Source organism: Nannobrachium achirus, assembly GCF_963921795.1.
Source record: "Nannobrachium achirus genome assembly, chromosome: 19".
Classification (NCBI taxonomy): domain Eukaryota; kingdom Metazoa; phylum Chordata; class Actinopteri; order Myctophiformes; family Myctophidae; genus Nannobrachium; species Nannobrachium achirus.
Genome location: NC_137826.1, coordinates 52,902,950 through 52,927,276, shown reverse-complemented (window position 1 = coordinate 52,927,276; position 24,327 = coordinate 52,902,950).

Below are 24,327 nucleotides of genomic sequence, written 5' to 3'. Positions count from 1 at the left end.
TAGCAATGCTTGAGCGTAAGCTGAAAATACTGAATGTGAGTGTAACCCTGAGTGCGATGACCAACAAAGCAGCGGGAACGCTGGCAGAGACATGTGGCGCGGGCACCGTGTACACCTTTCACAAAATGATGGGTTACAAAAGACATCTGCTGAACGACAAATCCACCACAGAAGAGTTCAAGCAATTGTATTACCAAACATACTTTCCCTCTATGGCTAATTTCAGAAACCTGAGGCTCAAACCTTGCGACAACACACAAAGCAGAGTGCACAGTTGTACACATTTTCGACCAGAGTCCTGTGGCGTGTGCAGCAATGCGATGGCGCCCATGAGAACGAATAACTTCCAAGGTCTTAGTTTGGAAAACACGCCACTGTTCGTGGGATCCAACGTGCTCATCATCGACGAGTACGGACTGATGACAGCAGACGCGTTCGAAAAAATGCAATGCTGTTTGGATTTGTACTACGACTCGCCCAACGGACCTCTGATAATCTTCGCAGGAAGCGTGTCCCAGTTGCAGCCGCCGGGAACCAACCCTCGCATATGGCAGACGGACACATTTGAGACTTCGCTGGCTCTTTCGACCTCGCTCTTTGTCAACAGAAGGATGTTTGTGGACCCGGCCTACTCTGAAGCAGTCGCCTATCTGCAGTTCAACACCGTCACAGAGGACGCTCGGCGTATATTCCACAGTCAGGTGAAGGTCTCACTTCAGGAGGTTATGAGACCTGACTACGAGCCGGAAAAATTAAGGATATTTCACCAAGACTCCCAAGTGGCCGCTTTCACGGGCTCGTATCTGACATCGATTGAGCAGAAAAAAATACTCACAGGGGACAAGTACATAAGGACGGACCGTTTGCCCAGAAGGGGTTCGGGACCCTCGGTACCGTGGTATGACGCCATGAAACAGGCTACACAAGCATTCCCGAAGCTGTTTAGTGTACCAAAGGTGTACAAAGACGCAACTCAGCAGGATTATCTGAAAGTGAACAAGCTGTGGATTGGCTGTAGAGTCAAACTCATATGGCATATGGACACTAACGGGATACAGATACTCAAAGACAAGAGATCCTCTTTTGTCAACCTGCTCGACCAAGATCAGAGCAGTAAAGTCTCAGATGCCGAGGGTACGGTCACGGCGATAAAGTACAACACAACTAAAGGTTACAACGAGTTCACAGTCAAGGGAGACAGCGGCGTCTTGTACAACGTTGGCATATCCGAGTGGCTCCATCAAAACTGGATTGTGAGTTCACACCCCTTAGCTTGCCTCTTAGCGATGAATACCTATGATTGCCAAGGTGCTACAGTAAAGGGCGGAGTACTGTATCACCCCCCCGCAAATTTCAATCGCTCTCCTTTAAAACCTTCAGTGTACGTTGTGCTTTCCAGAGTGGTGACCAGAGACAATCTGGAAATGACAAACTGCAACTTTGCTGAAACAGTTGGAACCGTACAGCTATATCCGAGCCAGTTGCTAGCATATCGCAAGAGAGTTGAAATGAACTACTCCTAAAGAAAAAGAAGAAGGAAAAAAAGGAACCATGAATTCTCACTGGCATCTTCTCACGCTTCAAGAGCTGTTAACATGTTCGCCTGAACGCCATCCGGAAGAAGATCCTCGACGGAGCAACGACAATCCGAAGCCTCCGCGAGCAAGGCAGTCGGACAATCTCAGCGATTATATATTGCTGCGATGGTGCCCATGGTTTATTGGCACATTTGGAGCTTTGACCGAAAGACATATTAACATGCTGACCAGGCAGGTGCTCTTGGACCAAAAATCAATTCCTCTCGGTTTGATGACCGCGTTTGCTTTCGCTGTACATATCCTAAGACAACCAAACAGCACACAAGCTAGCGTTTGGTACAAGCACCGCGAGTTGGCTGAATCGTATCTGCTAAAAAACACAACTCCGGTAGACTGAGAAGAAGTGGACTTGGCAAGATTTGAGACCTGACGAATCTGAGCGACCATGAGCAGCACGCGAATATACGAGCCCATCAGAATATACACACACGAGTTGACAGAACACCGATCACAGAGCGACTCGATGCCGTACGGTGCTTATCAGTATGACTCTTTCAACAACTACCTGCCTGAAGGACTGTTTCATTTCGTGAAAAACGGGTTCTATGTCCCTACATTACACGGACTGTCTGATAAGTACATTATGGACTTGAAAGAAGTGTCTCTCTCCGGCGGCACCAATTCGATGTCTAATCAGACATTTCTGGATTCACCTCACACTCACGAAGTCACCTTGATCAACACTGGTTCTCAGGATCTCAGGCAAGGCGACGGTTTTTGTGTTCAGCTGCCGAACGGTGAAGACGTTGCTACACAGAAAGAGTTTGGCCGCACCGTCGACTTTCAAAATGTGAACAATGGGATTTGGGGAGGTCTGCTTGCTATCAGAAAAGTAAACTCTGAGCTAGGAGGTTGTCCGGTGGAAGAGTTTTTACAAGTTATCAAAAACGACGAAGAGTTCGATTGCAGCCAGTTGATATCGCCTTACGCGCCCCAGGCCGTCAATTCCATTATGAGAATGATTGCAACCGGAGGATTCTACTCTAGAGTACCTATCCATGCCAGACAAGCTGCTGCAAATGTCATCAATGAAGAATACGACGGGGTGTACGATGTGAATATGATAGTGCAAGATCGCGATACGGGCCTATACGTACGCGACATGATTTGCCTCGTTGCGCCCATTTGGGAAAGTATGCAAGGGTTTGCTACAGGGCAAGTGGTTCGAGCTTGCAAAGGAGAAAATAGCAGTGTGATCAAACCTGGTGATAGATTTGCAGCATTTTTGAGGGTTGGTAGATGGCTGAAATAAAATGAAATTTGAAATGTGTGTTGTATGTGTGTTCTGTAAAAAAAAATAATAATAAACAACAAACTTTAAATCAAACACGGTTCACTTTATTTTTTGTTACAAATGAGAAACATAGACAAAAAGAAAAGAGTCAGAAACACAGTGCCGATTAAATTATTTGTTTCCGAGGGTTGTACATCAAGAATCTTTTTTTTTCTTTCACATGGCTCTTGTTCTGGTCTCTCTTAGATGCATGTTTCTTCTGCATGGCTTTGTCAGAAATACCGCCGTTGGAGTTCTTAGAACTGCTGTGATGGTGATCTCTTTTCTACACAATCTTTTAGAGAGATAGATTTCACAGATGCTGCCTCAAGGTCATCCACAATTTCGGATGGGTTGTGCATATATAAATGGCAAAATTCACAGTGATACTGGTAATTCTTGCGCCTGTTGGTGACTTTGGCAGTATCCGTATTCCCAATCTCCTGGATATTATTTTCTGACTCACCCTTGAAATTCATACACAATCATGGAAAAGCAGAAGGCGCAACTTTCCACTGATGATTTCAAACCTCTTTTGGGCATTGTAGCTAAAGCCTTGACAGAGGTCCCCGATTGGACACTGGAATACCATGTTAAAGTAAACATCTTCACGGGAGACAGAGCCACGGATGTGAGCCTCTCGGGTGTTGAACGCGAGAGACTGGGAGATTTCATATCTCTTAGATATGATGAATTTCCTGAATTAGTTTCATTACATTCAGCTTTGACCAATAGTTGCAGAGTTTTCGCATCTGCCTTGCGCAGAGATCTGGAGCAAGCAAGCTTGCTTGGTACCCGAAACTCCAGCTGGGAGGAAGGAGAGGACAATCAGGAGATCATTTTCAGAATGTATTTGTTAGGGTTAAAAGAGAGACGCATGGTCATTTCATTTGGCGACGCCATAACACAAGAGATCCGAAAGTACACCCTGGCCATGATCGAAGCTGAACAGATCTGGGCTGATGTGACCTCTCTGACATACTACATGATGCTGGAATTGTTGAGTCGCGTCGACGAGAGCGCTGATGTGGATGGCAGGGAGAGTGAAAGCTTAGTCCGTGATCTTTCATCTGCATTAGCCCACACGCCAAAAAGTATTCTCTATTCTGAACTTTTGCTATGCACAACGCATAGCACCTGCGACAGTCATGAACGTGAATGGCCAAAGGATGTCATCTGGAGCACTGATGAATGTGAATGGGACCAATTTGGAAAAACAGTTAGACCTGCCATGGCATCCTTGGTTAGGAGAATTGTTACCACCGGGGGGACCATACCGCGTATTCATCTGCAGGTAGATTGGCATCTGAACATCGCTGAAGGACCCACAAAGCAGTACATAGGGTACTCCCATTTCCCGGGGCTCCAAACAATTGTGGAGACCATACTCAAAGACGAAAAGTGCCAAAGGCCCTTGTTTAAGAGATTGCATGCATTTGCATCTGCAGTGCGAAGAGCTCTCAAAAGAGCCGGCTTGGGTGCAGCCAACTCGAGCGAAGAGGTGGTTTTTACACTGGCATGGTGGAACATGGTGAACAAATTTGAAATTTTGTCATTTGGCGAAAGAACCACGGAACATGTGAAAAGGGAATCTCTGTGTGTGGAACAGAAAAGCATCTGGGAAGCTATGGAGACTATGCTCTGCAAAGTTGTGACCGAAGCCTTGGAATTCTTAGAAGATGCTAATCTGACCAAAGCCCTCAAAGGTGCCAATAGCAAAAAGCATTGCAGAACTAAGAAAATGAGTAAGAAGAACAAGAAGGAGAAGAGCAGCAGCTGTGCAAATATACACTCAGCATACCATGTGCCCGATGGACTTGAACGAGTGAAAGTGTTATCTGAGAATTCTGAATCTGAGGATTCTCCAGAGCTGGAATGGATAGGAACGCACTATGGTGCAGCAGCGACTGGATGGCTCCCCGATTCAGTCCGGGATAAAGGGTTGGACAGGCTCTCGTTGCTGGCGGCCAACCAGATGCCAGCCTTGTGGCAGATACCAGTGTCACAAGGCCCCGAATACTAACCGATGAGTCTACTGACGTTATATGTAGACCTTCTAAGAGTAGTCAAGGAAGCTAGGGAGTGGTGGGCTGGTATTCAGATGATAGTCAAGCCATTGGGGCCAATGTGATGGCTCTGTGGGCTGCTCAGCGATCTCTCTATAACGCTGCTGCTACTCAAAGATTGACAATTTCAGACTCCAACAGTTCCTTGATTGGCCTGAAACTGACGGCTCGTAGGTTGTGGTAACTACACTAACTTGGGACTCACGAGGATAGTTTTTAATGTGCATGTTTAAAAACTTGGGGCTATGATGTCATCTTGAAACAGAAGGTTTAATAAAAAATGATACATAAGACATTTTTGATATGTTTTTGTTGTTTATTCCATACAATACAACAGTCAAATATTCTTGCTGGCATACAATACATTGTTATACATTTTCAAGGTCTTCTTTCCTCGCACGTTTTTTTTTCTTCATACACAATGGTTTTTTCCACATTACAGTCTGAGGTCTGTTCTTGGTCACCATTGGTCGTCGAAGATCCCAGGATTTCTGTCTTTCTGCTCTACAGCTCGGTTTCGACTTTTCACATTTTTCAGTATACTTTTGAGTCAAATAAAGTTTTGTTTCAGATAAAGTGCGTTCTCTATCCAACCGGTGTTGACTCAAAGCTGACCTCTTCCACTGTAGATTCACCATAGTAGTTACAGGTCCTGTTCCATAGTACACGAGAGCGTCGTATGAACAGTCAGAGTTTGCTTTAGTTAGCTTATCAGCGAAGTCTTTCTTGAACTCTGTCTCGCACTGCAAGCAGTTCCAAAACTCTTTCGAATGGCACATAGTAGCAGCAGGGTGTTTGCCACGCGCAGCTTCCGTGGCCTCCTCTTGAACACATGAACCCCACATGGTCTTGGTCGAACACGTAGATACCGTCGAGATCAAGCGGCTGGGGCGAGTCTCCCATTCGGACATAATCATGATGCAGCTGCCGCAGGACACAATAAGCGGTTATATGTGAAAACAGCCAAACCAAAGACGCGATTTTTCTGTTGTAGCTGCTGGGCCTGGAAATGTTTTTCAGTTGCAACGTGACACCTTCGTCGTGCGAAAGTAATATCATAGAGGTGCGATTGCACCGTAGTATGCTCTTGATGAGATTCCAAGCGGTTTCTGTTGAAAACCCTGATGCCACCAGGTGCTTAAATAACACCACTCTCTGGGCAAGGCTGGTGTATCGTGAGCTGTACCTTCGAGCCGGCGTTATGAGTGCGTCACACATGTAAGAAACCAGCCTATCGTTAGAGCCCGTGGCGGCTGCAGAAGCAAGGTTACGTCTGAGCTCTGCCACTGTGTGCAGCGCCGCAGCTCGGTCGTCACTCAGACGAGGATGGCGCCACTCAAGCTTACGTGACCGTAACCTGCTTCTGTTCAAAGATCCGTACAACTGACAGAGATATTGCAAAGGGTACGTGCTCAAATATCTAGGAGCTTTGAGTTCAGTGAGAGTGTGCAGGTGACATTTCATTCTGTTGTACATATCCTTACTCAGCATTTTTTGTTTTACAATCTCGTCTCTTATTTTCAACAGCCGAAGTTGGTCCATGAACTTTGACGTGAGCGGACTGCATTTATCACGCTCATCATCTACTGCGCGTGCAATCTCTGACGGTTCCGCTCGAACCATCTCGTGTCCTGTTTTGAATTGATACGTCTGATCGTCCAAGATTTGGGCTGTGTGCTGAAAAGCTTCGTGTCGTAATGTGAAATGGAAACACGCTATGGTTTTCTTCACATCTTCCCAAGTGTCTAGAGTGATTTCACTTTCAAACATGCATTCAGGGCATATCTTTGAGTCCATCGCAAGTTTTGGTACAATGGGATACTTCAGCATGAGCGCAAAAAAATTCTGGAGGTTTTCGAGCATGTTAAGCACATCTTCTCGAGAGCTGGTTACGAACTCTCTGTTCAACTTGAAAACCAACAATATAGTCTGAGCCATTGTTACTGCTTGATCGGGTTTGCAAGCTATTACATGGGCGTTGGCTATGCCGTACGCCGTGAGCCAGAGTACGTATTTGTTCACAAAGTCAAGACACGGTTCAGTCGGGAGCTCTGTGGCTACACGAGGTTCCGAAAAGGTATCCATGAAAAAACGGAGCTCTTCGGTCAGTTGTCCTGTGACTCTACTCAAACATGCGGAATTGTACAATTGCGCTATCACCGTGGCTTCTTCGCAACCGTCTTCTCCGTCGATTCCAACGCCCCTGCTGCTAGCAGATCTGCTACGGGATAATGTTCCTGCCATTCGCTCAGAAACAGCATGAGTCCGATCCACCGTGGATCTTTTGAACACGCGGGATGTTTAACGTCTTTTCTGTTCAAAAGCGCCGGGTACAAACATGACAGTTTTGCAAACAGCTTTGCTCCATGTTCGCTGGCAAATGTGTCAGGGTAGGCAAACGGCTGGCAGTCAAACAGTCCGTTGGTTCCACCGGCTGCTTCGCCAACAGTGTCAGGTAGAGGTTCAAATGTGTATGTGGGCATGTGATTTTTTCTGGGAACAAGGGTGTACCTGGTTATGGACCGTGCGATCTCTACCATGCGATTCCTGCCTTCCCGAACCACAACTGTAAGTTTCATCCGTGCCGGCTTTATGTTAGACAGCAGCTTGTTAGCTCCAGCCACCGCAGCAATTGCGAGATACACAAACCTTATCCCAATTATATCCTCTTTGTCATGATACAACAGAGGTTGTAGCCCGCAGCCAAATGTGAAAACTGTGCACAGATCTTTTGTGAGCTCGGAAAAGCTGCAATGTTTGTAGTATTTTACCACTCGACCGTCCGTAGACAGTTCAACTTTATTTTTGTAAGCATCGTTAGTTGTGGATTCTAGAACTACATGACCCTCTACCAGCGGCTCCACTGCCGTGAATTCAATCTGCAACCTCGAGTTTAGTGTAAGAAAGCAAGATAGACCGCTTTCATGCCACGTGCTTTCGAGTACCACGCTGTTCACAGTCCAGCCGGTTTCAATGTCGCTCACGTCACCGTCGTCAGTGTGGGAATCAGAATCACCCTCGTCGGCAAGACTCTCGCTTTCGAGCTCCCCGTCGAGGCTATCTGACGAATGGAGGCTCTCTGGGTCGTCAAAGTCATCCAAAGTCCACATTTGTAAGGAGTCGATGGCACTACGTGAAGGACTCAGAGTCCTTTCTGATTGTAAAAGAGACTTTGTGGAATCGATCACATTCCACACTCTCTCTTTAGAACGGAAGAGTTCACCGTCGGGGCTTCTGATGACCATCTCCACAGGCGTAGATGTTGAACATATGGCTTCGTATCGATCCGCCGACCGCCCCGTCTCCCACCTGTACTTTATTCTAGCCACGTTTCGGCAAAAACTACCCGAATCCCTTTTAACCCACGGTGTTTTCTCCCACATCTCTGGTCCTCTGATACCTTTGGGTAGGTCATGTATTTTACAGAAATCCTTCACCGAGGCTTTGCATCTAATGTACAACACCGGGCAGTCGGACTGATCGTTCAGATGCTCTGACGCAAAGCTTGCCACGGCGTGAAACCCGGGATCCTTTTTAAGCATAGCAAGATTGTAGCTTTTTTGACTATCGTGAAGCACGAGGTTTCCTCGCGCCGATACGAAGACCACATCCGTAGAAGACGAAATGGCTTCAATCAGATCGGGTCTGCTGGTCGAACAAGACACAAGATAAACAGACCGCTCGGTTTTTAGCACGTCAAGTTTGTCTGGTAACGAATATACCCAAGGTACAACAGACCCGTGCTCGATGTCGGGTGTAAAAACTGTAACAGACCGAGACCTGAATGGGCCTGTGGCTCCCGCAAACCACACTAGGGCTCGTTGTATGTACTCGTACAGGCCTGCCTGAAAACATCTGATTTCCAAATCTTCGTGTGCCTGATCCGAGAGCATACGTTGACCTAAAACTGCCACAAACTCTGTAGCCGAACACACTTCAGCGTAGGTCACGTTGAAGTTATCGCTGTCAAGAGGATAACTCGGCTGCCATTCGGGGAGTTCTCCTTGATTCTCGACTGACGCGGGGCTGGCACACCACTGTCCAGGATTTACAATCACAATCAGATTGGCCATGGGCACGATGGCTTTTGCGGAGAAGACGCTTAGAGGTTTGTTGCTTACTCTGCACAGACCTCTGGACCAAAGTTTTTCAGTGGGGCACACAAGAACACGAGAGCATATTACGAGGAATCCTTTCCACGCTTCCGGATCTTGTCTCACGGCTGTTCTGTAATCACTTTCCAGACCTTTGATTTCCAAAGTGCGCTTGGAGTCTTGAGAGCAAGTCAGCATCAATCTTTTAGGAGGAGCAAGGCACATCCACTTGGTCACACCGGGCCCCGTTGACTGTCCTATTGTTGTCAAACTGGCAGTCGTCGGACAATCCCATTCCCAATCTCGAGACGGCGGAGCTTTCCGATAACTCCAGATCAGAGTCGTTAAGAATTTCCAAGACGCGCCTTCTGTTGCAGTGTAACCTTCCAGAGGATCCCGAGGTCCTTTGCGTACAAACATTTCATCCAGAACCACACTTTTAGGTCTACATTTTATCCTATCTCCCTTTGCGATCGGATGAGGTTCAGGCCACTCCGGGTTCTCGTTTTTCTGAACGTCGGTCCTGTAAGATGAACTGCTCTCTACTACGATTGCTACCGATTCTAACTTGTGCACCAGGGGCCCGCATCCTTTCAGGTAGAACAAAGGCGATTCGGCTGCAAAAGCCACTGTGTGACCGTCTATCACAGACGTACCAGGCTGCCGAGATACCTTGTCTGTTTTAGTTTCCAATTTCATAAAAGACCAATTTCCTAAACTGGTTTTTACTTTGCGAGGGCTATTGTGCACTCTCTCAAATATGTACACAGGACCAAGCGTTCTAGAATACGCAAGCAGTAGCAGTTCGGCTTCGTCGCCTCTAGGTAACAGCAGAGATCCTAAATGTAACTCGCAGGGCTCCAAAGGTTTGGGGTCACAGCAGCGAGCGAGCAACGGAGCGAGGCGATGATCCTGTGCGCACAGAAACGCGCCTATAATGTTCACTCGTACCCGGCGAGTGTGAAAGGGCTGATCCGTCCCTCTGGTCCACACCGAGGCCGATCTGTGTCTGGTTATAGTTATAAGCTTGTAATCGGAGAAACTGTTGACCCTGCAGCTTTCGGCTAGATGGCTGAGGATCCCGTACACGGGTGAAATTTCGCCTCTGCCGTGTATGTCGAATTCGTAATCAAGAACAATTTGTCCTACTTCGATGTCTAAAACGCAAGGATGAACGGATTTGTAAAACCACGTCAGACATGCACTCACGTCAAAGTTCTTCTTTGCGCCACCCGTGCCACATAACCTTGCACAGTGACCCAGCAGCACAGCCTCGTCCAAACACGCTTCATACACCGACCCACATTCTCCGGGGGATCTATCCGCTCTGAACACGCACATGGGATTCGGAGAGGACTTTGCGGTGAGATGAAGTTTGTATTCGGCAAGTGGACACGACAACATGGAATCCTCGTCTTCTTCCAGTTCGCCGTCACCCGCAACAGCCACTTTAGGGAAGAATTCGCCGTCTCCTATCGATGTGTCTACTTTTACGTCGTTTTCATTTTTCACGGGCCCCAGCCACGATTTTGTATACAGAGACTCGATGCTTTTCTGTAACTCTGCCACAGACGGTTCATCCGTGTACACTGTGTACATACACCGTCTGGTCCTCTCCATGGTAGCTTTAAAAAGACGCATCAGCTTACGCTCCTCGTACCCTTTCGCATGGTCGCTGCAGACCGCCTGCTCCAGAGCCGACATTTCTGTCGTGTCTCTGTGTTCAAGAGACAACCTGTCCGTGTCTCGCATTGATCGAGAGTAATTTAGTTGGAAAAAACATCCTTCCAGAAAATCGTCTAACTGAGCGCTTTTGTTTCGGTTAGAAGCAAACACGTCCGTGTCATCCACAAGTTTCGTTTCGCCCCAGACCCATCTAGGTTCGGGGACAACACCTTGTGTGCTTGGAAGTTTCAACGTTACTCTTGCCGAACAGTGCCTCAAAGAAAAAAGATTGCAACACTTGAGGATTTTCAGATTCACCAGACCTAGCGTTCGAATGCCAAGTGAGACGTATTTTCTGCTGTGTTCAGTTGCACCTTGACCGAATAGCACTGTGTGACTTGTATTGTACAAGCCTGGGGTGAACTCGTGCACTGCGTTGCATGCTTTGGAGATGTCAAAGGGACTATGTTGTTCGATATTTTCATCGCAATCTTCCTGTGATATATCTTCCCAGTTGTCCTCATCGTCGTCATCCTCGTCCTCATCATCTTCGTCCTCGTCCTCGTCCTCGTCGTCTTCGTCTTCGTCCTCGTCATACGCTGGATCACTCAGTAGCAGCATACTCTCTAGCTTTTCTGTCATGGCGGTCTCTTGGTGCACCGTTATGCCTGTAAACGGCGTGTGCACAACAGGATGTTTAGATAAAATCTTACGCAAATTATTTAGAATATCGCTGCGTTCAACGCAAGCTGTGATTGTGCTATTTGGTGCATGAAACTCATCGAGACACATGTAGCACAGCAAGAGCTCTTGAGATTCTTGCAGTGACAAACTTGGCAATAGAAGATTCAATTCCTTACGAGTAAGCTGGCAGGCTACGGAGAAGGCATAGAACACAGCCACTGCGCTCGTGAAACAAATGGTCGAAGGAATGAATATTTTTTGCTTTTCAGGAATGAGCACAGCAGAATAACGACACAGCAAGTCTGAGCCTTCAACGTCAACTGCAAACGTTTCACTCAATTCGTCATGTTTGATCATTTGAACACATCTTGTGTCTGTCGAGGTCGTGTCAGCGGTATTTTGGGTCGTTGCTGCGATCTCAAGAGAAGGCACGTCTTGCCTTTTTGACGAGACAACCAATAGTTGATGGCCGCAAGGAAACCATTCCGTCAACCGACCTTCCGACGAGGCCTCTTGAGGATGTAACACGTTATCTTTGGTAGTTTCGAAGCGACAGGCTTTTTTTGGTATCACCAGAATACTTTTTCTGAGCACGTGTCTGAGGATGACCACGTCCTTACAATCAACCAATACAGCAAACCCGCATGGTAATAACTTCACATCTGCGAGAGTGACTGAAGCGACTCGATCGGCGTTGCATAGTCGATGCGGTGTTTTGGGCATATGCGTGAAAGCGCTGTGGTCTAAACAAACAGGGGTTTCTTTCAGAGGCTCCAGTTCTGTCAGATCTACTCGCAGCGAGTCTGGCAAGATGCACTTTAATCTGTACAGTGTGCCCAGATTTGGGTCGCCGAGTGCCATCGAGCATAGTGTTTGCACAATGTCGGTTCTGCAGTTTTCGTGAAACAGCAATACACAATTGACCCTCCAGGTTGAAATGAGCTTGTACAACGCCGCTCCGTCCACTGTGTATATACAGTCCGATTCCACCCGTACACCTCGTATGTCCTTTTCCTTCACTGTGTACTTTAAGGACCACGCTGACAGAAGATCAGCTAAAATAACGTGAGGCTCTCGTTTGTTCCGTGTCAACACCAAAGACAGTGCAAAGTCCTGTCGCGTGAAAGCGATTTCTGAGAACGTAATGTGGTTAGACGGATGTCTGGCGGAATGGTTTGTTTTTGGTTTGTGTGCGTATTGGAGTTGGATCACTTGACCGTTTTCGTTCATTGTGACATACTCCCCCTGTGATGTCTCGCGCACAAACGCTCGCTTCGAGCAAGGCAGGATCAGATTTTTGGCTGCGCGGTCCGCTATTGCCGTGTGTGCGGATTGTGTTTGAGTAAAAAAATCGGAAAACCAAAATGGGTCCAGTTCCGCTGCCAAGGTCTTACCCTGTGGACCGAATAGTCTGATCTGCTCTTTATCCGTCAACCGTCGTCTTCCTGAAGATATGCAGCTATACACATATAGCATGTATTTATCACACATACGGGTCATGGTTCCAGGAGTGTATCTGCAACCCGCATCGAGCCTGTCGGGGTGACACGCCGGCACATTTTTACTTTCGTCATGTCCGTTGACACTCAACCAATCTCCCTTTGGAGGAACACGCCATCGGTGCAGAGCCATGATTTGAATGTTCAAATGCAAGCAGTGGTTGCGGGTCTGTTTAACAAACACAAATCGATGCAAATGACTCAGAAACCTCCATCGGCCTCGTCAGTTGTGGACTACACAAACACTGGCGATTCCGCCGGCTCCGTTGAAATGAAGCAAACGCACCGAAACGTGGATATGGAATCCGTGTCGTCAGTACACATCCGCAAGGGTCCGGTTGAATTCGTACAGTTTGACTCGGGTGACAGTGACGAAGATGAAGGTATGTCAGTACACGGTCCATACGAACCCGAGTGGCTCGCAGAGAATAACACTCAGAGTAACATGCATCACCGAACACGAGAAAGTGTTGTTGGAGCGACCGTGAACTACGATAGCACAGGCGGTCGTGTGAAAAACGCTCGACTCTCGAGTGCTCGGTGTGTGAGATGCGAAGCTTACGATGCTAACTGCAAGAGAGCAGCCGAAAATTACCGTCGCGCATTAGGGAAGTACACAAAGACGGTATCCGAGCTGATGGTGGGATTTCGAAGTGTTTTGGTTCGATACCCGGACCTAAAAACGGATTGCTCGGACGAGCGTGTGCATTATATAGTTGAAGCGGCTCTTGGCAGAAAGAACCTTATACAGGAGATGATTAAAATCAATGCCAAGGAGAGGGAGATTACACGACGCGACTTGCAGGAACAGTCTCGGAGTCAAGGGTTGGACCACCACGCTGCCGCGTCAAGTTGCGGTATCACGGAAATGCAAGAGGCTCTTAGAGAATGCTATTCCGACAGCGAAGCTGTACGACTTCTGCTTGGCCGATACAGCGAGCTTTTTGTGCGGTACGTACAAGTCTGGCAAGGCCTGTGCGCGAAAATAACACGAGAACTCTCACTCGCAGAGTTTATGGATTTGACGCGCGAACGTCCGGGAGTAACTAAGGACGGAGAACCTTGGTTGATGGCAAAAATGTTTCTTTCACGTATGACCCATAAGGCAAAGTCGCTTTTGCCTAGATCCTTTGCCAATACCTGTTGTGATACCATGATCGAGTTGAGCAACGACCTGACTGTTGTGCCCACTACAAACTTCATCATGTTCAAAGATCGAATCGCTAGACAAGTGGCTCAGATCCGTACTATGCTAGACGATAACGGTACATCCGGACGGCAATGGGACGCTTTTATGACGGATCTTTACCTTGACATACGCAGTGATCTAGCTGTGCTGGAAACATTAGTTGACATCGGCGAGTTGTCAGCCAAGACGTTGCTGTATGAAAGATCTATGCTAGTTACCAAAATGAAACAATTGACCCTGAACGAAGCCACTTTGCAGACACGGCTTAGCGCAACTCAGACTGAACTTAGAGAAAAGACTTTACAACTTCGAGGACAACGGCAGGGTGCCTTTTCTTTCCAAATGTAAAAGAACCACGTTGTTCGCACCGTTGGTCGAGTCGGCACTACAATACTAACAATCGGAACGACTCGACAGCATGAGACTGCAGTCTCGTTGTATATTTCTTTCCGCGGCAATATATCGCTTGGCCGGTTGGCTCAACTGGTTGCAAATGGATTGTACGTGCCATGCGCTTACGTTTCAGAACGACGCAGAAGAGGACCCGCAGTCATGTACATTATGCCGAGATGCAGGAAAAATACAAGATGACATTGTCACTCAAACCCAGGCAACCCGACCTATTCCCTTCACCGAAGCCTTAACTGGTGCGATGGTACCGTATGTGCAAGTGTTAGATTCTTACGGCACATCTGCAGCGGCTACCCCGTTATACTATGTCACCAATAATATACTGTGCGCGGTTGAAGGAGACGTGCACACAAAGGACGTTCCTCCGTACGGACCATGGTTGACAGATTTCGACTCTTGTTTGAAGTCATACTGCAGATTAAGACAAGCGGGAACGGTCTGTCTGTGTATCCCAGAGCTTAACAGAATTGTGCTTGAACAGAAAAACGACGATGGGCTGCTGATGACACTGAATAAATGCGTGCTGAACGACGGCTGTGTTAAGCAAGCCTTGCAGTCGTTCGGCCCCTTTGCGTGTGATGCTATATTCGCACCTGTCATGGGGACAATACTTCGCTCACAGTGGATCACTTCCCTCAAACGTGAGCGCGATGCCGTCAACGGACTCAAACCCGGCTGGGCGTCTGAGTTTTATGATCGTACAAACGTACCGTTGGGTACCGGTAACAGACGCGTCTTCTCGAGCAGTTACAGTTCTCACGTATCCAGAACGTCCCATGGTGATCCCGATGTGATCGTGAAAGGTGTTTTGCACAAAATGAGACTGTGTGGTTACACACCTTGGTCAGCAGTGCAAGCTCTGCGCTGTTTCGAAGACAAGCTCCTTGCTCTAGCTTGCCCCGAATGCAAAACTCAAATTGCATCCATGTGCGCCTATCTGGCCGAAAGCGCAGCGGTCGAAGCGTCAAGAGCTCACGATTGGTTGGTGCGAAACGAAGCTGTGATTCAATTGTGCTGGACGTTGAGTGTCCTGAAATCTGTCATGGCCACAGAGAACAAGCAGCTGCGCGCATGGGCAAGATCCGCGATGGCTCACAGTTTAAGTTATGTCTCTGTATGCGATACAATCGGAGAACTTCAAAGAATCGTCGCCGTATACGCGATCGACCACGTGGTCGACTCCGATGTCACGGAAAGCACTTATCGTGTCAGCATCAACAACCCCCCTGTACCACAGCGCATCGTTTCAGCTTTAACCAATGCATGCGAGGGTCGCCAACCCTGGCGTCCGTGTCGTGTCGCAAGGCCTATGTCGGAGTTTTCGGTGGCAAAGGTTTTGAAGAGTGCAACACAATTCGATGTCGACCGAGCGCCTCACGTTGCCAGCTCTGTTGCTGAAGTGATAGTTGCGTGTTTCCCCGGTGTGCCGGAGTGTGCCCTCGCGTGCTTAAATCTGAAAGCTCCAGAGTCCCCAAGGTGTATGTGCAAACTTTGGCCCGCGTTTGTAAACGGTACACGAGCGTGTTACGCGCTGTTTGAGAACTTGAATTTTCCTGCATCTTCGACCGCGCAGTACTTGCTAGAGACTCTAGCTAAAGCCTGGAGACTCGTACCCGACGAGACAATCTGTCATTGGTTGCCGACGACGGCTGGCGATAACATCGCTTTGACAAAGAGTAACTTTGACTCGCAGCTTCTTAGTCCTGTGAAAACCTTGCTGCGACATGGGATCATCGACGAAGCTGAGCGAAAACACATCATCACGGTTCTAACAAAAGGCGCCTTGCCTGCGTTTGCAGGCATCCAGCAAAGCATACCTGATCGTATCACAAGTTTGACGCTGTCGGTGGCCTTTGCCGCATGCGGCAAACGGATTTCGCTCACAGAGACCGCTGCAACCGGTAAGCCCGGAGCTGTCACAGTCACAGAGGCCGGGCTGCTGTATTATGCGGTGTGGTACGTTCTGGTATACATGCCTGCAATTGCACTGCAGCCATCGTTAAAGAGCTACTTGACGCTTAGGGGTTCGGTCGCCGATAAATGCATATGTGCAGGGTTGACGGTGACAGACGCGAACACCGTTCACAAAGACCTTTATCGTAGATATCTCAACGTCAATGTTTCACGGGACAGCTCGCAGATATTCCAAGCGATGACTTTATTTTTTAAAGATCTGCTGGATGAAGACACTCTGGCTTACGTGGTTCGCTTATGTGTGCCTGTTACCATCGCACAGCTTCCCTTCGCGAAAGAGCGCGACATTGTCCCGGGCACTGTGACAAACGCACTGGACGCCAGAGACGCATGGCTTGCCAAATTAGAGGATCTGCCGGATGACCCACCGACGTTTCGATACGTGGGTCGGATAGAGGGAAGGGTGCACAGTAGCATAAACGGTATGCTCGGGATAGCTCCGTACAGGGGCTCGTGTTCACTAAGCAGACCCAAGCAAAACTTTGACCCTTGGTATGACACGCTGATCCGAGTGAGTCGCAATGCCAGCTGTGTCAGTCTCGACGTCGAAGACGAAAAGCTCACAGAAAGCACCCCGTTGTCTTCAGGACCGCCCGTGCAGGTCACAGCGACCAGTCCTCGTTCAGTCGAACGGTCTACGTCGCCTCAGACTGTGCTCATTGTGAAAACGGACTCCAGTTCTGTTCTTACAGAAAATAACAGCCAGCAACCCGGTTCCGATAGAGAATGTAACAGCCAGCAACTCAGTTCCGAGACGAAACTTAACAACCAGCAACCCGGTCCTGTTTCTCTGCACACAGAATGTGGCAACCAGCCGGCCACTTATGTTTTGAACCCTAACCCGATTTCCGTCGAATCCCCTGCTGTAATTGCAGGGCAGACCACTGACGAGTCAACGGCTTCGATGCGACTGTGTAAGGCTTTGACAGTGTGCACAAGTTGCAAATCCAAACGTTTGGATTTGAGTTGTATAACGACTGCAGACTTTACTGAGAAATACACTTCTAAACCCGTCAGCTACTCTCCTGCGTTGAGTGAACCATGCATGGTTGCATTTGAAGACACGAAATGTTTCAAAATACACCCAGTATCGAATTCACAATGGCAAAAATTCCCTTTGGCTAATGGGTATGATAATCTACTCCCTGCTCTTTGGACCGTCTTTGTAGGTCACAACATCATAAACGGAGCCCCGAGCTGCCCTGAACCTTCATCTGCAGAAGCTCTCGCTGTAATGGTACACTTGACAGCTAAGGCTTTGGATCTGAATTTTCCTGTCTGTCACAGTATAGACAACTTAAGTGGTGCGTGCGAGAAGGAGAAGGATTTCGCATGCGTAATAGCAGTCTGCACGGGACTGTTCAACCTGAGTATGAGGCTGTATACTGAAACGCACACCTTTGTCTTCACAAACACAAAGTACACATCTCGGCCGCCCTACGATCTTGTGTTAAAAAAACAGAAGTGGTATGTAAAAACGCGCAATACCAACACTGCTTTCAAATGCAAAATTCCCATAGAAAGTCAGACAAACTGCTATCACGGAAAGGAAATCGCAGCGTATCTCAGACTTAACAACTTGCAATTGATTAAGGTAGCCAGCGACCACTATTGCGGATTTCACACCGTATCTAACCTTTGCGACTTGGGCAATCGTGCAACCCAACGGTCTCGCGATGATATACTTGACACATTTGTGGGTTACGTTGAAAAACGTAAGCTCGACCCCGAAATTGCAGCGTACATACAATCAGCGGGTGTAGTAGACATTAGCAAACTGAAAGACAGACTGTCCGCATCGAATAGATGGCTAAGTTTTGACGAAGTTAGTTTGATCTTGAAAGCATATGGTAAGACGCCATGCGGTTTGACTGTCTATTCTTTTCCCATATACAACAGTCAAAGCTCTGTGTTTCTGTGTGCAAATAATCATTTTGAGCCTATAGTAGCTATGTAGACCTCAAATTGAGTAATCCTACAAGGTGTGTTCAAGTGATTATGTTCACCATTACAATGTTGTAAATTTGTATTATTGTGCAACAATAAAAACATACACAACACGTTTTTGATTGAATCTTTATTGTCAGGTACACAATTCAACGACATGATAACTTTTATGATGATGACAATTCCAACTTGTTATAAAGCACATTCCAGACAGAGAACCATCCTTTTATTATCAGTTTTTTACACTTATACGCTGTTCAGGATCAGAGGAAGAATCCAGGCTAAGGTCTGTGATTATTCGAAACACACCAAGGGTGACTCGATAAACAATCTGAAAAGAATTAACTTGGAAAAAGAAATATCAGTCTAATATCAGTGTCCAAGGGGATCTTCTTTTCCCGTCTAAGTGACTTTATACATGTCAGCGAAATCCTCCCTGATCTTCTGTGGGAGTTCAGACTGCTCTAGACCGTGTTGAGGATTAAAGTCTAAGATGTACAAGCCGCGTTCGTCTGTGGCAAAGCAACGATCTCCCACCACGTGAAAGCTCATCGACTGTAGCCCATAACAACCATTAGGAGATGGGCCCTTTATTCCCTTTGGGGAAACCTTTTTCCAGGAGAAGGTGTTCGGATTGAATTTCCACATGTCCTCATGGACTTCTAAGTGAGTATCCCGTGCATAGTTCATACCACCAAATATGTACAGCTCTCCCTTGTAGGCAAAGGCTGAATGACACCAGCGGTCTTTCGGAAGAGGCTGTGCAGAAGACCGACTGCTCCAGCAGTTGGTAAGCGTGTCAAACACTCTCATTTCATTGTCCCCATAGGTCTCCATGCCATTGCGGTCGGTGTAGTTGTAATTCATTCCCCCGAATACAAACATCTTTGTCCCGATGATGGTGGCAGAGTGACGTAGTGTGGCACGCACTGTAGTGCCACTGGTGTTAACTAAAGACCAGACCATTGTGTCAGTGTTCAACGTGTGGACGTCACTGGTGTACACCAGTGTGTTGTAGAGCTGTCCTCCGTGTATATACATGACCTTCCCCAAGACACAGGCGGAGTGGTAGTACCTCCTCTCCGGAACAGCCCCAGAAACCTGAGGTTTGGACCATCTGCCGGTTTCGACATCGTATGCATGAAGGACCCCACGAAACGTATTCTCTTGCTCGTTATTCTCCAGTGTACCCCCCCAGAGGTAATCGTCATTCTCCAGTGTACCCCCCCAGAGGTATATGGTACTGTCTATCGACACAAGCGTGAAGCCCGATCCGGTGGGGGCACTTCCTTCTCCTCCTCTGGTTGTCCCTGGGAGCCTTTCCCACTTCAGAGTATCTGCGCGTAAGACATGCACAGCAATGGGGAGAATTCCATATCGGTCCTCTTGGAAACAGTACAAGTCCTGACCCACAGCCACAGAAGCACATAAGTCTCTAAAATGGGGTTGTTGCCGCCGACTCGCTGTCCAGCACAACATGGTGCCGGAAAACACAGTGGTTGTGATAAGCCCGTGTTGCAGGACGAGACTTGTTTTATTCCCTCGGGGAGGAGGCGGGTCCAGAGAGACAGCAGCTACCTTGTTTTAATCATTGCATGTACGTGTCACTGCGTACAGTAAAATCATATTTGAGTCAAGATCAAGCTTGTGTAACATTACAGGCAGGCAAATGTTCTTCTTACAAATGACCTATGCAAGCTCACTAGTTATTTCCACCAGCGATAATATCATCTTCAAATCATCACAATCGTCATCAAATCATTATTCGTATGTAGAATAAAACGGTACTTGAAAAAGTAAGATCTTTGACAGTGCGAGTCCAACACTCTGCCTTTTTAACACAGCCGGTGATGTATTTGTTTGATTTCTCGCACCTTGTGCCGTCGCAGTGGCACATACCATGACCGAAGGTCTGTCGATGGTGCTATGAGCGAGGTCGATGGTGCTAGTCGAGCTGTATGAGCGAGGGTCAACAAAGCGACTCTGGGTATGGAGACGCCGCAATCCTCCGAAACAAGTTCAAAGTTCTCGTTTCTGTCAAGTATGGTCAGGGTTACATTTCGAGATGGCTTGTGAAGAAACATTTTGAACCATATTGTCTTTAGGCACAACCCGAGTTGGTTTAGATTCCAATTGAGCCCTAATTTCACTTGACATGCTCACGGTCGAACGAGAAAGTGTGTACATGTGATCATCTCAAAGCAAGAATTCTCCTTGTGTTGGGATAAACATCTCATGATCATCCGGACGGTATTCTTTCACCGTTCTCATCATGTCTCTGATTACAGCATTGGTCGGCTGTATGTAAACAGACATAGAGCTTGAGACAGTATCCGTGACAGGAGCTGCGTAGAGCAGTATCGCCTTAGCCTTGAACGGAGCATTGGGGAAGCTAGGCTTTTGAACGATACCACAGTTCAACTCACTGGCGTCTTCAACACAGACGGTGACACAGTCTTTGTTTCCCTTGCACAAGGAGAAAACCGCTCCCGTAGTTGATCAAATCGATAACCGCCGGGAAGCTATGCCAGTAAACAAAAGTCTTTTTTTTTTTTGAAGGAAACACGCTTTACATGATGCAACAGATTCTTTTCGATTGGTCATTGGGAGCACTTGGGGGGTCTACTTCAAGACGTTTGACTGCTGCATTTTCAATCAATTTGATCACAAATTCCAATGCTGTAAACCGGATCGTCAGGAAGAACGGATTTGTTCGCCGACTCAGGCAGAACTTTTATCGTGTCACAACTCAGAGCTTTTGAGTCCGTTTCCTCTTGCTGCAGTGTTTTCACAATGCGGTATGTTACTTCACAGTGCGGTATGTGAATGAGAGCCAAGGTCTTCTCCTCGCAATTGATGTTGAACAGCGGCCCCGCTGTGTTGACGTTGATCTGCTGTATGGTGTTGTTGTAATCGGACCAGTTAAGGATACTGTAAAACACATTTCCAGGACCAGCCATTTCGAACACCAACCCTGTGACCTTACATTGGTACTGGCCGGGCTGGGTGCATTGGATCCAGTAACACTCATCCTCCCTGGAGGTACTGATGGCAGGCATGAAGATGCAAGTGTTGCTCGCCATGTTCTTTTTCTCCTAAGTTTTGCAAACCAAACGGTATCTTGAACAGTGCTGTGTGGCTTGGTTTACAGTTTTCTTTTAGTGCATATGTATATATATTTTTCAGGGGCCCTGCCCTGGGTTCAGGCACCCTGCCCTGTTTGGAAGGGGAGGGCGTTTTTAAAAAGCCCCCCCTCCGCGAGGAAGCCCCCCCCGGTCGTGTTAATTAACCCGTTAACCCTCGCGGTCCCCCAGGGCGAGCTCCGCGAAGGAGGGCCCTGTCGCAGTCGGGGCAGCGCAGGACGGAGCAGGACCGGCACAGGCCGACGGCGCAGGCGACGCAGCGCGAGGTGGTCTTCCTGTCGGCGCCGGGCGGACAGGCCCCGCACCTGGTCCTGCCCCGCGGGCCGGGGGGGCGCGCGGCCGAGGCGGAGGGCCCCCCGTGGAGCGCGGCCCGCGCCCTGGCCTCCCCCTTGGCCTGCCTCACCATGAAGGCGGCCGCCGGGGCCCTGGGCAGCCGGGCCCTGCGGCACAGCAGCGGGGCCACCATGTCGCGGCCGACGCGCTCGAGGAAGAGCCTGCGCGAGTCGCGTCTGCCGGAGGCCCAGCCGGGGCGCAGCTCCCTCCACAGCACCAGGGCGTTGTAGGCGGACACGTCCAGCACGTTGTGGAAGACGACGACGGGCCAGCGCCGCGTGGCCCTCCTGCAGCTGTAGGCGGCCACCAGCTTGTCCAGGTTGTCGACGCCGCCCTTGCAGCGGTTGTAGGCGAGCACGACCAGCGGCTTGCGCCGACGGCTTCCCTCGTCGACGTCGGGGGGCACGTGCGCGGTGCTGAGCACGAGCACGCTCTTGTCCTTCTTGGCGGCGTAGCAGACCAGGGTGGCGTCGCGGGTGAAGGCGAAGGCCGAGGCGAAGGGCTCCAGGCCGCCCTTGGTGGGGGGCCTTCCCCTGCCGCGGCGGGCGGCGGGGGGCTCCTCTCCCCCGCGGCGGCGGGCGGCGGCGGCGGCGACGAAGGAGCGCCTGAGCCTGAGCTCCAGGGCCGAGGCGGGCAGCTCGGGCCTGTTCTTGCGCACGGTGCCCACCAGCCTCAGGTCCCGCTCGCGCAGCAGCCGCAGGGCCAGGGGGAGGGAGGTGAAGAAGTTGTCGCAGGTCACCGTGCGGCCCCGCAGGCCCTCCGTCAGCTCCGTCACCACGCGCTCGCCCAGGGTGCGCCCGGCGGGCCCGACGACGGGACGGACGAGGTCCTCCCCGCTCTTGCCCGTGTACAGCTGCATGGCGCACGCGTAGCTGGACCTGGCGTCGCAGGCGACCCACGTCTTCAGGCCGTACCGGGCGGGTTTGCTGGGCATGTACTGCCTGAAGGAGCAGCCGCCTGCGTAGGGGAGAGGAGAGGGAGAGGAGAGGGAGAGGGAGAGGGAGAGGGAGAGGAGAGGGAGAGGGAGAGGGAGAGGGAGAGGAGATCAGAGGAGAGGAGAGGAGAGGAGAGGGGATCAGAGCGGTGAGGAGAGGGGATCGGAGCGGAGCGGAGGCTAGAGCGGAGCGGAGACAGGGCAGAGGAGAGGACAAGCGCAGAGTAGCGAACGACAGAACGGAAGATCGGAGCGGAGCGGAGACGGGGCAGAGGAGAGGAGAGGACGAGCGTAGAGTAGCGAACGACAGAACGGAAGATCGGAGCGTAGCGGAGCGGAGCGGAGACAGGGCAGAGAAGAAGAAGAGGACGAGAGCAGAGCAGAGGAGAACAGAACAGAGGATCGGAGCGGAGGACGAGAGGAGAGGGGAGGACAGGCCGGCGGCGGCGGCGGCGGCGGCGGCGGCGCGTACCTCTGAAGGGCACCAGCTGCTCGTCCACCGTCACGTCGGGCCCCGGGTCGTACAGCAGAGGCAGCCGGGCGGTCCACGCGTCCCACAGCTCCCTCACGGCCGCCAGCTTGTCTCCCCCGGCGGCCTCGGCCCTCGCCTTCCTGGTGGCCCTGTCGTCGAAGCGCAGCGCCGCCGACAGGCGGAAGAACCTCTTCAGGGGCATGGCGGCCCTGAACACGTGCCTGCCGCAGTCGCGGTCCCACAGGCTGCGGCAGGCCTCCCCTCTGGACCTGTACACCCCCGAGAGCAGCAGGAGGCCCACGTAGCCCAGGAGCTCCGTCTCGTCGGCGTCCCTCCAGCCGGAGCCGGAGCCGGAGCCGTCGTCCTCGTCCTCGCCTTCGCTCTCTTCTTCTTCTCCTTCTTCTTCTTCTTCTTCTTCTTCTTCTTCTTCTTCTTCTTCCTCTCCCTCGTCTTCTCCTCCCTCGTCCTCTTCTCCTTCGCCCTCGTCGTCCTCTTCGTCCCCGTCCTCCCTTTCCTCTTCGCCCTCGGCCCCTTCCCCGTCGTCCTCCTCTTCCTCCCCTTCCTCCCCTTCCTCCTCTTCCTCCTCTGCCTCCCCGCCGCCGGCCGCCCCTCGCGCCCTGAGGCGGCCCTCCCTGTTGGTGTGGGCCAGCACCGACGACAGGATGGCGGGCGTGAGGAACGCTCGCACGGCGGACGTGGGGTCCGTGGCCAGCCGCCGGGCCAGGGCCGTGGGTCCCCGCGGCCCCGACGGCCGGCTCCTGCCCGGCGGCAGCCTCGTCCGCGGGTCCAGGGACCACCTCGTCGTGCCGTCCCTCGACGGCAGGACCGTCTCGTCCTCCTCTCCCTCCTCCTCCTCCTCCTCCTCTTCTTCCTCCTCGGCCTCCTCTTCCGCCTCCCGCGGACGTGCTCGGCCCCGCTGCGGAGCTCCCCCGCGCCTGGGCCTCTCCTCGGAGGCGCGCCGGGACCCGGGTCTTTTCGACCCCCCCGGGGGACCGCGAGGGTTAATGTGTTATACAGCCAGAAAGTGAGGAACATCTGATAAAAA